Consider the following 11,748-nt stretch of genomic DNA (forward strand, 5'->3'; position numbering starts at 1 on the left):
GATGCATCCCCTCCTGACCACAACTCTTCAGGATCCCTTCGGTTGGAGCGGCGAGATCTCCTGAAGAGCGGTCGCCGCCTATCATTGGCTCGCCACTGACCCTGAGCTCCCCTCGCCAGGCCGCTGCGCGTGGCCCGGGGCCCGTTCCTGAGGAGGGTGCGCCGACTGGGGGTCTTGATCCTGCGTTCTTGTCATCCCTCCTTCACGGTCCTGTATGAGGTGCTGAAGGCGTGCCGAGGGCTCCTCCATTGGTCATCGCCCGCAGCTGGGCAGCCTCAGCCCTGGCTTCTTCTTCAAGCCGTGAGGCCTCGCGCTGCAGCACCTCCGCCGAGGCCCTAAAGCGGCGGGGAAGGCGCCGGCCTCCAGCCCTCTGCTAGGAGAAGGCCAGCCACCTCAAGCCTCCCCGATGATTCTCGGCGCGAGGACGGACCCGGCCACACGTTTGAACTTACGCGCGGGCGCGGCGCTATCTGCCACGAGCTCTTCCGGGAGGCGATGGGTGCGCTGAGCCGGCTCAGGGAAGAGCTTGTTGACATTGATGCCTGCCTTGAGATAGAGGGCCCTTGGCTGGAGGACGAGCGGCATTAGTTGAAGGTGGCCATCAACCTCGGGCGTCTTCAGCGCGAGCAAGCCCGTGCGAAGGCCGAGGTGTCCGTTGCGCTCTCGCGCGAGGCTAGCACCCGAGCCTTGGAGGAGGCCAAAGAGGTCAATCGTCGCCGCGAGGCCGCCGGGAAGCGCAAACAGGAGCTCCTGGCCCTGAATGCTACCCTTGAGCAGTAGGTCAAGGCGCGCAGGGCCGTCTTGGAGTCAATGAGGGGGCGCCTTACGAAGAGAAGGAGATCCAAAAGCATTAGGAAATGCTGATATTGGAGGCCTCGGAGCGCAGCCTCGAGCTTGAGCGGCCGGAGACGAGGGAGCGCCAGGTGGCCATGTCCAAAGATGTCGTCGCCGCACGCAAAGCCAAGATCCAGGAGGAGGTTGACCGGAGGGTAGCGAAAGCTCATGCAGATCTTGTCAACGAGTAGGACCTGAAGTTGAAGTTCTCGGAGGCCAAAGCTGAGGGCAAGACCACCGCCCTCGGGTCAAGGCTAGACGAGGCGGAGCAGCGCAAGAGGACCGCTGCGGCGGCCCAGACCTCTACCCAGGCTGACTTGGTCGAAGCTCGTGCTGACCTGCTCTCGCTCCAGCAGCAGATTGATGACGCCGCATCCCTCGCGTAGCAGAACAGGGAGGAGGCGTGTTGTCGGCAGACGCTGCAGTGCGAGCACTCCCCCATGCTCCAGGCCCTCAGAGTGAGGGCCAACCGAGCATTGGGCGTCATCTGCGAGGAGAGCATCCCTCATCCCCACATGGAAGACTACGCCAGCCACCTCCGCTTCTTCACCGAAATCGTGACGCGCCTAGAGGACCAGGCTGCGAGGGCTCGCGAGCTTGTTGAGGAGAGGAGTCGGGGCCTCCTTGGGCACGCGTTCTCATGCGTCTTCAGCCATCTCCAGAACCTCGACCCCCACTTTGACTTTGACGCCGCCATTGCCCCAGTGCCTGGGGCTATCCGGGACAACCTGTCACACTGGGTGGACAATCACGTGGACGCCCTGGTCAGGGAGTTCGCCACCGAGGACAACGCGGTGGTGGTCGTGGTGGATGAAGATTATGTAGTCGACGACGGCGAAGACGACGCTAGCGACAGTGCCAGCAACGCGTGCGGGAGCTACCAGGATGACGCTGCGAGCGGCATGTCCAATTAAGACCGCATTCCTTCCCTTGAACCTGCACGCAGAGACTTGGACACGGCCCCGCGGGGCGTGAGAGCATTTTGTAGGAGGGGGAGCCCCTCCGTGTATGTAAATTGATGTTCTATCTTTTAGGCCGAACCTGAAACGCGCTTTTGCGAGCTTGCGAGCCCCTCAGCAGGGTTCTTGCTGTGACTTACCTTGATCCCAGCAGGCCTTGAGCGGTCTTTGAGGTTGCTAATGCGCCCTTCTCCTAAGGGGAGCCCTTTAGGGGCTTGCGAAGTTTTACATCTCCCAAGGAGCCTGCTGATCTGCCCGAGAGAGCCTCGCGAGGAGCAAATGCCAGACTATAGCGGGGTGTGCGCGCGGTGGTCCTGCAGAAATTGTACTCTTGATCATGGGGGGTTTGTCGCCACCCGGTCTTGCCCGAGCGCGGTCGACGTGCACGTACCACGCCCAGCCCCCGCTCGTGAGGCGCTCGCAAGGGGAGGGGTAGCAGGCGCGAGCCTCGAAATAAAGCACGCAGCCAAAATGCAAGAAATCGACACAAACAAGAGAAGACTCCCCCCACGCTTGACAAGAAAAAAAGACTTCAAGTTCAATCCAAAAGGGCGGCGAATCGAGTTACAGAAAAGGGGATGAAAGCAAATGACCGCGTCCGGCACCTAGCTAGTCTTCTTGTCTTCCCACCAGCGCAGAGCTAAGTGCTTTCACTAGCTGTGAGCATAGTCATTGGGGGACAGTGTTGACGGCTAGCGCGGAACATGGTGCTTCCACTAGGACGTGGGCGGGATCCCCTGAGGCCCGAGGGCGGCACTCCGGAGACTCCGGGGCGTGTACAGCCCCACTCATTATTATGTGAGAGTGTTACGAGCGGAGACCTTCATAGGCATGAGCCTTGCTTCATATCGCCAGTCGAGGGCCCCGCCCTGCGCCACCCCCGACCACCGTTGGGGCGTCTGGAAACCAGGACAAGGCCAAAGGGTAGACGGGACGCTGGCGGCAACGTCGGCGACCATGAGCCCTGTGCCGGGGGGAAGCGCTCGCCGGCGCCTCCCCCAGTAGAGGACCTACCTCCGTGAAGTGCCTTGCTCCGTGCGGCGCGAGGGAGGCCCTGGCTCTAGGCCCCTCCCGTGCAGCCCCTAGTGCACTACTCCCATCGGGGGCGGAGCCACCGCCCTGGGGTATCCGATTGCTGTTGCGGTCTGGTTCACCTGCAGCCCATGGTTAGTGTAAACTTGCTCCTAAGATGTTGGTTGTACCCCGCTGTTGTCGTCTCTGAAGGGGTCGGCGAAGCCTCCGAGCGACTCATGGAAGGCCCCCGCTTCGGCCGTTCCGCCCTTCCATCCTAGCTCGGGGGACAGGTTGGGGCCTTCCCCCGGCATGTACTCCAGGTTCACCATGCGGGGCACGTAGGCGTCCTCGGCCGCCCCGTTGGAGCCGTAGCCTGAGTGCCCCGCGCCTTGAGCCACTAGCCGTGATGCCTGACCCTGGTGGCCGCTGGGTGGCGCTCCAGCGCGCCCTCGTGACGGACCGCCAGTGCTTGTTCCCCCTGGCGCCAGCGCCGTCGCGGCAGGACGGGCAGTGCCGGGGTCTATTTTGGTGTTGTTGGGTCCCCCTAGCGCTTCACGGGGCGCGCGAGCTCACCGGGGCCTCACGCGCGCTTCTGCCACAACCTGCGGCGTGGGCAAGGAGCATAAAGGCGGCGTACCTCTGGAGGCAGCGTCCAGCAGCTCAGTGACGCGCTCCAGCAGCCCATCGCGGCCGCTCTCCGCCAGCCTGCATCGCAGCAGCTCCCGCGCCACGATGAGCGCGGCTCGCATGTTCGCATGCTCCTGTCGGGTGTGTGGTGTCATTGCCATAGCGTAGCCTGAAGATCGCGTGGTGGCGCGTGTGCGCTGTGGCACGAGGGTGGAGGGCGCCGGTCCACGCCGCCCGCGCCCGGTGGTGTGCGGGCCGCCTGGAGTGCGGACTTGAGATCTTCTTGAGCGGAAGGCGCTGCCCGGACGGGCCAAGCAGCCCAATGGTCAACGTGAGTCCTCGGATCGTCAGACATCGGAACCACGAGGTGTCAACGGGTCGATTGATGGAAGAGGGGCTTTGGCGCACCTCTACCCAGCGTGCCAAATGTCGATTATGGGTTCCGGCAAACCCTTGAGAGGTTCGAACTCTGGGATGCGCACGAAGAACACTCTCTCCCCAGCTCGCTCGCTCAACGATTCCACGGCCTAGCACGACGAACCCAAAGAACAAGAGACACAGGGGTTTATACTAGTTCGGGCCACCTCGCGGTGTAATACCCTGCTCCAGTGTGTGTTGGATTGCCTGGGGGCTGAGGATGAACTAATACAGTGGATGAACAGCCTCAGGAGGTGAGGCGTTCTTGAGCTCGATGAGCTGGTGAGTATGAGGGTGGCCTGAATGATCCGCCTTCCTTCCCCGGTGGTGGCTAGGTCCTATTTATAGTGGCATTGGTCCTCTTCCCAAATGTTTAGGCGGGAAGGGATCTCACAACGGCCAAGTTTGAAGGGGGACAGCTAGTATAAGCTATCCTGACAAAAGCAGTCTTCGTCTGCCAAAGGCTTTGGTGGTGACGCTGTTGTGGGCTTTGCGATGACCTCCGTCCTGCCGTCCTGCTGGTCTTGGTCTTGTTGCACCGATATGGAAACCTTTGCCTGATGCCTTGGGACTCCTCACGTGTGCTTGCCTCCTTAGCACCAAAGAGGAAACTGGTACACTGCATCGGCTGGCTCCCGCCTGGCCTTGGTCGTCATGGCTCACGCCATGTGAACCTCGCGAGGTGCCCCTTGCATAGATATCTCTGCTCCTCGGGAGCCAGCCTAGTGAGGCTGCCCCAGCGAGGTCCTGGTGTCATCCGTCTCGCATGGCTTGGCCCCTCGCGAGGGTCTTGAGTTGCTGCTGCTGAAGCTGGGCCGTACCAGACCGTTGATGGAGCCACGCTCACAGACCGCAGGCAGGGAAGTATGGACACCCCCGTTCCCACAACGCCGACATTGACCAACAAACTTCAAATGCACCTATCTCTCCTACAATCGTAACTTTCTACTAATGTAAATAACATCTTCCTTTTACATCTCAGCAGGGACCAACTATTACAGACCAAATTAATACACTCCTTATCCTACAAAAAAATACACTTCTTATCTTTACCATTGCTCAGCTTGGTTATGGTAGAACCCATCCACATGCTTTCAACGAGAGCATGTCACATGGTATATAACGCTGGACTTGGAACAATCTGGTGGGCGATCTCTACAAAATTAGTAGTCCACACGACACCTTGATTTCTTTGTATAACATGCATCTAGGCCAGGACATCAAACTCCCAATGTGCTAATCTCTTTGCAAGCCCATCCGAACTACCAAACGAACTAGAAGATCGCCCGTGCGTTGCAACGGAGCCACATCAACTTTAAAAGTTCAATATTAATATTCTCATACATATTAAGTGACATTGACGACTTTTTTACCATCAAATCCTCACACACACACTCTCTCCCTCCCTCTTCCTCACTCTCTCTCCTCCTCTCCCTCTCTCTCTCTCTAACACACACATATCCATCTTATTGGGTATGGGATCATAATCCATCTATTTCACACACACACGCTAGTGCATAACAATATGGATTATGTGTATTATATTTGCCACCACAACTGAGGAAATTAATTTCATGTAAATCGGCCAGCCACAGCTCCAAGAATACGCGGAGGAGGTGGCACGGGTCGGCATCGGCGCCGTTCGGCGCGGGCCACGGGCCCGCTTCCAAGTGCGTCTGCGCGTCGGCCACCCACGCCGGGTCCTTCAAGTGCCGCTTCCACCGCACCAACTCCCAGGGCCACGGCCAAAGCCAGGGCCAGGGAAGCCGCCCTTCTTTGCCCCCTTCACCGGCCACGGCCAACGTGGTGCCGCGGCACCCAACCTCGCCGTCCTCGTCCTCTGGCACCGTCGCGACCCAGTGACGCGGCCCAAGCATCGACCTTCAGAATCAAAGAACGCTCGACAACGGAGAGGGAAGGGAAGATCATATACATGTCAGAAGAAAGGGAGTTTATTTACTGCTTCCTTGATGTATTGTTTCCTTTGTTTGGAGATTGATTACCATCCATGAGTTAAGGTAAGGTTTATGTGATTGAGCGATTTTTCTGAAAATCAATTATTTGTTTTCTAATTAATGTGATTGAGTGATTTAAGGTAAGGTTAATTAATTTAGATTTGATCTTTAGAGATTGTTCGTGATTAATTCTACATTACTAAATAACTTGCGTCAGTATGGAAAGTTCTGATCTGTTCAGATTTCTTTTGTTGTGTGAGAGGGTGACGCGAAAATAAACCGATAAAGTGGTGGAGGAGACGAAAAAAATCTACGAAAAAACCCAGTAAAAATGGGAGGAGGTACTGTTGTGGATCTAAGACTGACAGTAGAATGGGGGGTAGGTATGAGGAGGCAAGATCCTAGCTATGGAGTAGTTGTACACACGAGTTTTACGAGTTTAGGCCCTTCTCGGAGGAAGTAACAGCCCTACGTCTCGGTGCACTGAGGCGGTCGACTGGATTATGTGTGTGTGTGTGTTTACAAAAGTGCGAACCCTTGTCCCAGAGGAGGGGGGTGGCTTATATAGAGTGCGCCAGGACCCCAGCTCCCCCTCGTTACACAGGGTTCAATGTTCATAAAGGTGGGGCGTTACTGGTAACGTCTACAATAAAGTGTTATAAATGCCCATAATGCTATGGTTTAAGTCACGACCGTTGCAGAGTGGAGGGCTTTTCGTCTTCTGGTGGTCGAGTGTCTTCAAGGAAGTCGAGTGAGCACATCTTCATGGTCGAGTGGATGATGTTTTCTCTTCGACTGCTTCTGATTCTTTGTAAAGATGTCCTCGGGGAGGGTATGCTGGACAGGTCCATGACCCTACCCTAGGTACATAGCTTCATCATTAGCCCCCGAATGGATCAGGTTTCGAGTGAGGAAGGGGTTGAGAACACTTCCAACCCACTCTTTGTGCTATGAATACGCCTTGTCCTGAAACAATGAGTTGAGGAGATGACGTCGACTCCTTTCTCAGTCGCCTTGGTCCATTCTTGGTTGTTGTCAAGTGAACTTTCATGGTTGAATTCCAAATGGTGATGTAGAGGGTGTTTGTCTTCAGTCTGACAGGTTGTTTCGCTCTCCGCGGGTCTCGCGGGATTCGAATTTTGGGAAGCGCACCAGACGGGAGGAAACGAGGTTATCGGGACGGATTAGGTAAGTCTCCTCGATCCCCGCACCACCTTTTTCGCCAGGTACTGCGCGCGACTGTTGCGGGATTTGTTTAGATCGCTTGGGTCCACTAGTCAGCCACTCGGCGGAAGGTCTTATAAAAGGTCTCGGGCCAGGCCTCTGCTCCGCACGCCCCCATTCTCTCTTCTCTTTCTCCCGATCTCTCCGCCACTCTCGCTTTCGCCTCGTCGGCAGACCTCCGCTCGAGCTCGATCTGCCACCATGGGGGAGGATAAGACGGCGGCGCTGGAATGCGTGAAGAAGGCGACCGCGAAGGAAAAGGGCAAGCGGACCAGACGGGGCGGATCCTCGTCGAGGTCCGGCCTGCCGGCGGGCTGGATCCAGGGCGACTGGATCCGCTCAGCAATCACGCAGGACGACCTCGATGACCTGGTGGAGGGGGGATTAATCCCCCACAAGTCGGCTCGGCTCCCGGGGGACGAAACCGAGCCGTAGCCTAGAGAGGGTGAGTGTGTCCTCCTAGCGACCCACGTAGATCAGGGATTCTCGCTGCCTCCCCACCCTTTCTTTGGGGCTCAGCTCCACCATTTCACTCCGAACACCATAGTCTATCTGGCCGCTTTTGTGTCCATGTGCGAAAACTTCTTGGGCTGTCGACCGCACTGGGGGCTTTTCAAACACATCTTCACTTGTCGTTCCCAGTCGGTCAAAAAGGCCAAGTCGAGTGACAAGAGGACGCGGGTGATCCAGATGTGCGGTGGTCTGGGGATCCAGATGAGGAGCAAGAGTACTTTCCTAGCGATAATCCTTCCTGACTCGGTCCGGGGCTGGCAGTCGACTTGGTTTTACTGCAAGGATCAACCAACCCCTGGCCAGTCGACTGGACTTCCTCCTTTCTCCTTGGCTCGAGTGGAGAAGCCTGCTCCCCTGAAGGTAGTTCCAGAAGAGAAGGCGCAGGTCAAGGAGCTGGTTGAACGGGTCGTCCAGCTTGTCCGTGACGGAGTGACCGAGATGGATCTGCTAGAGGTCTTTCTCGGTCGACGCATCCAACCTCTTCAGGCGCGCGATCATCCGATGTGGATGTACTCTGGGCTCGAAGATACCACTTGGATCCACCCGGAGGAGGTCAGCGAGGATATCTTGGAGAACTGGTTGAGGGGAATCACTGGCAACAAAGACAACCCTTGGGGATCCAGGAGGGTGATTCCATTCGACAACTCGCGCCAGCCGGAGTAGGTATATTTCTATTTTATCAAGTATCTTTCCGATTCACCACGTGATGTACCGTTTGTGGTCGACTGAATGTCTTTTGATTGTTATCCTTTCAGGCCCTCATTGAAATGTACTCGATGCCCAACGGAGTGCAGGACCCCGGCGCTGAAGAAGAAGGGAGCGGGGGGGAGAGCGGCGAGGAGCATTCGAAAGCCGAGGAGGACGAGGAGAGCGATGAATCGACTGATGAGGAAGAAGTCAACTCGCCTCCTCACAGGGAGAGGAGGTCCAAGCACACTCATGACCCGCTACGCGCTCCGGGCTTGGTGGCTGCGCCGATCGGGCAATCCTCGAAGCACCCCAGGACGTCTTCCCCGACGCTGACTGAGAAGCCTCCAAAGCAATCCAAGGTCGTGCCGCTTCGAGCGCCGAAAGTGCCGAAAGCCATCTCTTCCAAACCGCCCAAAGCTTTTCCTCGGATCAAAGTGACCATTCCTACTATCTCCGGGTAACCATCTGACTTGTCCTTTATGTGGATTCAATTAACTGGGTGTAACCGATTGAATGCGGGCCTTTGCAATGCTGCTACGTCAGGGACCTCTTCATACCAGTACCAGGACGAGGAAATGGAGGATGCGGTAACCTCTAACCCAGGTATGAACTCTTGCGATTTTGATTCTTGATCCTTTTAGGGTCGAGTGGTTCACTTGGGGTTGAATGTTCTGTCTTGCAGCTCCACCCAACATCATTGACCTTCCGGACGACGACGAAGATGTGGCTCCTAAGCCTAGGAAGAGCAAGAAGGTAACAACTGGCAGGGTGGCTCGGCAGGAACCAACTGCAACGCCTCCCGTCTATCAAGCTGAAGATGCGGGCAGGGCCGCTTTGACGTTCGCTGCACCCTTGCCGAGTGGGCATCCCACGCGGTCGACCGCGCATGTGGTTCCTTCAACTATCCAACTCCACACCATGGAGCCTCAAGCAGCTGCACCTGGGTCGTCTGCACATTTTTTCACCAGCTACCCCGTCCCAGACAACCAGTCGGAAGCGGCTGCGGAAGCCATCCGACAGGCTGATATGATGATGGAGCGGGTGAAGATAGTGCACGAGAGCAGTCAGTCTGCCTACGACGCTAGTGTCGCTCTTCGGGCCAACGTCTAGGTGAGTAGCCTTTCCGACTGTTTTTGTTCTCGAAAAATCTTCTTCTGCACAATCTACTGTTGTTCGCGTTGAATTAGAGCACCCACTGGGTGTTGCTGTCGTTTTTGGTAGTTTTGCTCTTCCACTCGGTCTGGGTGAGTGGGATCAGAACCGGTGGGGGCACGCCAAGTGCACCCACTGGGTGTAGTCCCCGAGACCGCGGTCAACTGCTGGCAGTCGACTATGGTCTGAGTTCTTCTTTTCTTGACGGCGCAATTGTTCTTTCTCTCTCTTTTTTTACTCCTTGCACTCGACTCCGGCAGGTCGGGCGAGTGGGATCAGAACCGGTGGGGGCACGCCAAGTGCACCCACTGGGTGTAGTCCCCGAGACTGCGGTCGACTGCTGGCAGTCGACTGGGGTCTGAACAGCTTGTTGTCCACTTCTTTAGGTTTTATTCAGTCGAAAATGAACTGCTTTCGAACCTATCAATTGACCTATCTCTTGCCTCCTGCAGAAGTCTTGTACTCTTATCTCCAAGTTTGCCGAACTCGAAGAGAAGCAGAGGCAACTCAACTTAGACTTGGAATTGGCTCAGCAAAATCTAAAAAAAGCTCAAGACGAGGCCGCTGGTATGGAAGGTGACTGATTGCCGACTGAATTTCAATATATCTCTTTGATCTCTTTTTTGATTCGATTATTTCTTTTGCAGAGAAAATGAAGTTGGCTCTAGACAAGAAGGACTCGGACCTCGCCGCCGCGCAAAAAGCAGCCCAAGACAAAACCGCTCTCGCAGACAAGAAGCTTGCTTCAGTCGGAATGCTTGAAGGAGAGGTGACTAGACTGACATCTTGTCTTAATGAAGCTAACCGCGAAGTGACCAGCCTGAAGAAGGATAAGGTCGCCCTGAACGAAAAGTTGGAGTCTGCGATCCGCAAGAGGAACGACGCAGAAGCTTATCTGAGGACCCTCGCCAAGAAGCTTTATCTCGTGCTAGGAGGTATTTCTTTTAATCCGACTGTGTTGATGCTTGCCATCGGATTTTTCTCGATTGATTGAATTGACTTTTGGCTGCAGAACTTTGTCAAGACTTTGACGAAGAAACTGGAAGGGTCGAGACGGTTCTGGACCCTATCGCTTCCCCGGTCTGCGACAAAACTGCGATGAACGTGCTCCGACTGGAGTCCCGTATCGCCAGCGCCACAAGCTACCTCGCACGCCTGAAGGAGGTTGTCTCTCAAATCGATTCGATGCTTTGGCCGGAGGCGACGCTTCAGAATGATCTGGAATCTATGATGACTCGACTGAACGAGATCCCTGACCGAGTGCAAGAATGGAAGAAATCCTCCACCCGGTGTGGTGCTGACGTGGCGCTGTCCCTGGTGCGAGTCCATTGCAAGGAGGTTCATGAAGACAAGCTGGCTGCGATCAAAGTCGCTAACACCAAAAAGCATGACTTCGAGTCCTTCATGGAGACTTTCATTGTTGCTGCCACTCAGATCGCTGATGGGATCGATCTGGACTCATTCGTGGAGCCTGCCAGTCCTCCTCCGGCTGAGTGAACAATCTTATGAAACTTGGATACGCTTTAAATTTGCCTCGGAATGCCGAGTGGTTTCTGTAACCGTTAAACTCCTTCGGGCTTGGTGCCCGAGTACTTTTGATTCGCTGCTTGGAACCTTTTAGTATTTATCTGAATTTGGTTTACCTCCGAATGTGCTTGTGTTTGCCTTCGGATGGACTTTGCTTGCTGCACCTCCTCGTCCTTGCGGATAGGGATGGAGCGGACGTTTTATTTGTGCCGCAGCTCCGAAGGATAAGGTTGCAGTCGACCTACACCTCGTCGTCCTTGCGAATAGGGATGGAGCGGACGTTGTATTTGTGCCGCAGCTCCGAAGAAGAAGGTTGCAGTCGACCTGCACCTCGTCGTCCTTGCAGATAGGTATGGAGCGGACGTTGTATTTGTGCCGCAGGTCCGAAGAAGAAGGTTGCAGTCGACCTGCACCTTGTCGTCCTTGCGGATAGGGATGGAGCGGACGTTGTATTTGTGCCGCAGCTCCGAAGAAGAAGGTTGCGGTCGACCTATACCTCGTCGTCCTTGCGGATAGGGATGGGTCTCAAACTTAGGCGAGTACTGGACTGCAGCTAAGCCCCCAAGTGGGAGGATTGCTCTCCACTCAGTAGGATTTTTCCAAACTTAGGCGAGTGTTGGACTGCCGTTAAGCCTCTTAGTGAGAGAACTTAGGCGAGTGCTCGACTGCAGCTAAGCCTCCGAGTGGGAGGATTGCTCTCCACTCGGTAGGATTTTTTCAAACTTAGGCGAGTGCTGGACTACCGTTAAGCCTCTTAGTGAGAGAACTTAGGTGAGTGCTCGACTGCAGCTAAGCCCCCCCTCCCCGAGTGGGAGGACTGCTCTCCACTCGGTAGG

This window comes from Triticum dicoccoides, chromosome 4A (genome assembly GCF_002162155.2).
Source record: "Triticum dicoccoides isolate Atlit2015 ecotype Zavitan chromosome 4A, WEW_v2.0, whole genome shotgun sequence".
NCBI classification, from domain to species: Eukaryota; Viridiplantae; Streptophyta; class Magnoliopsida; order Poales; family Poaceae; genus Triticum; species Triticum dicoccoides.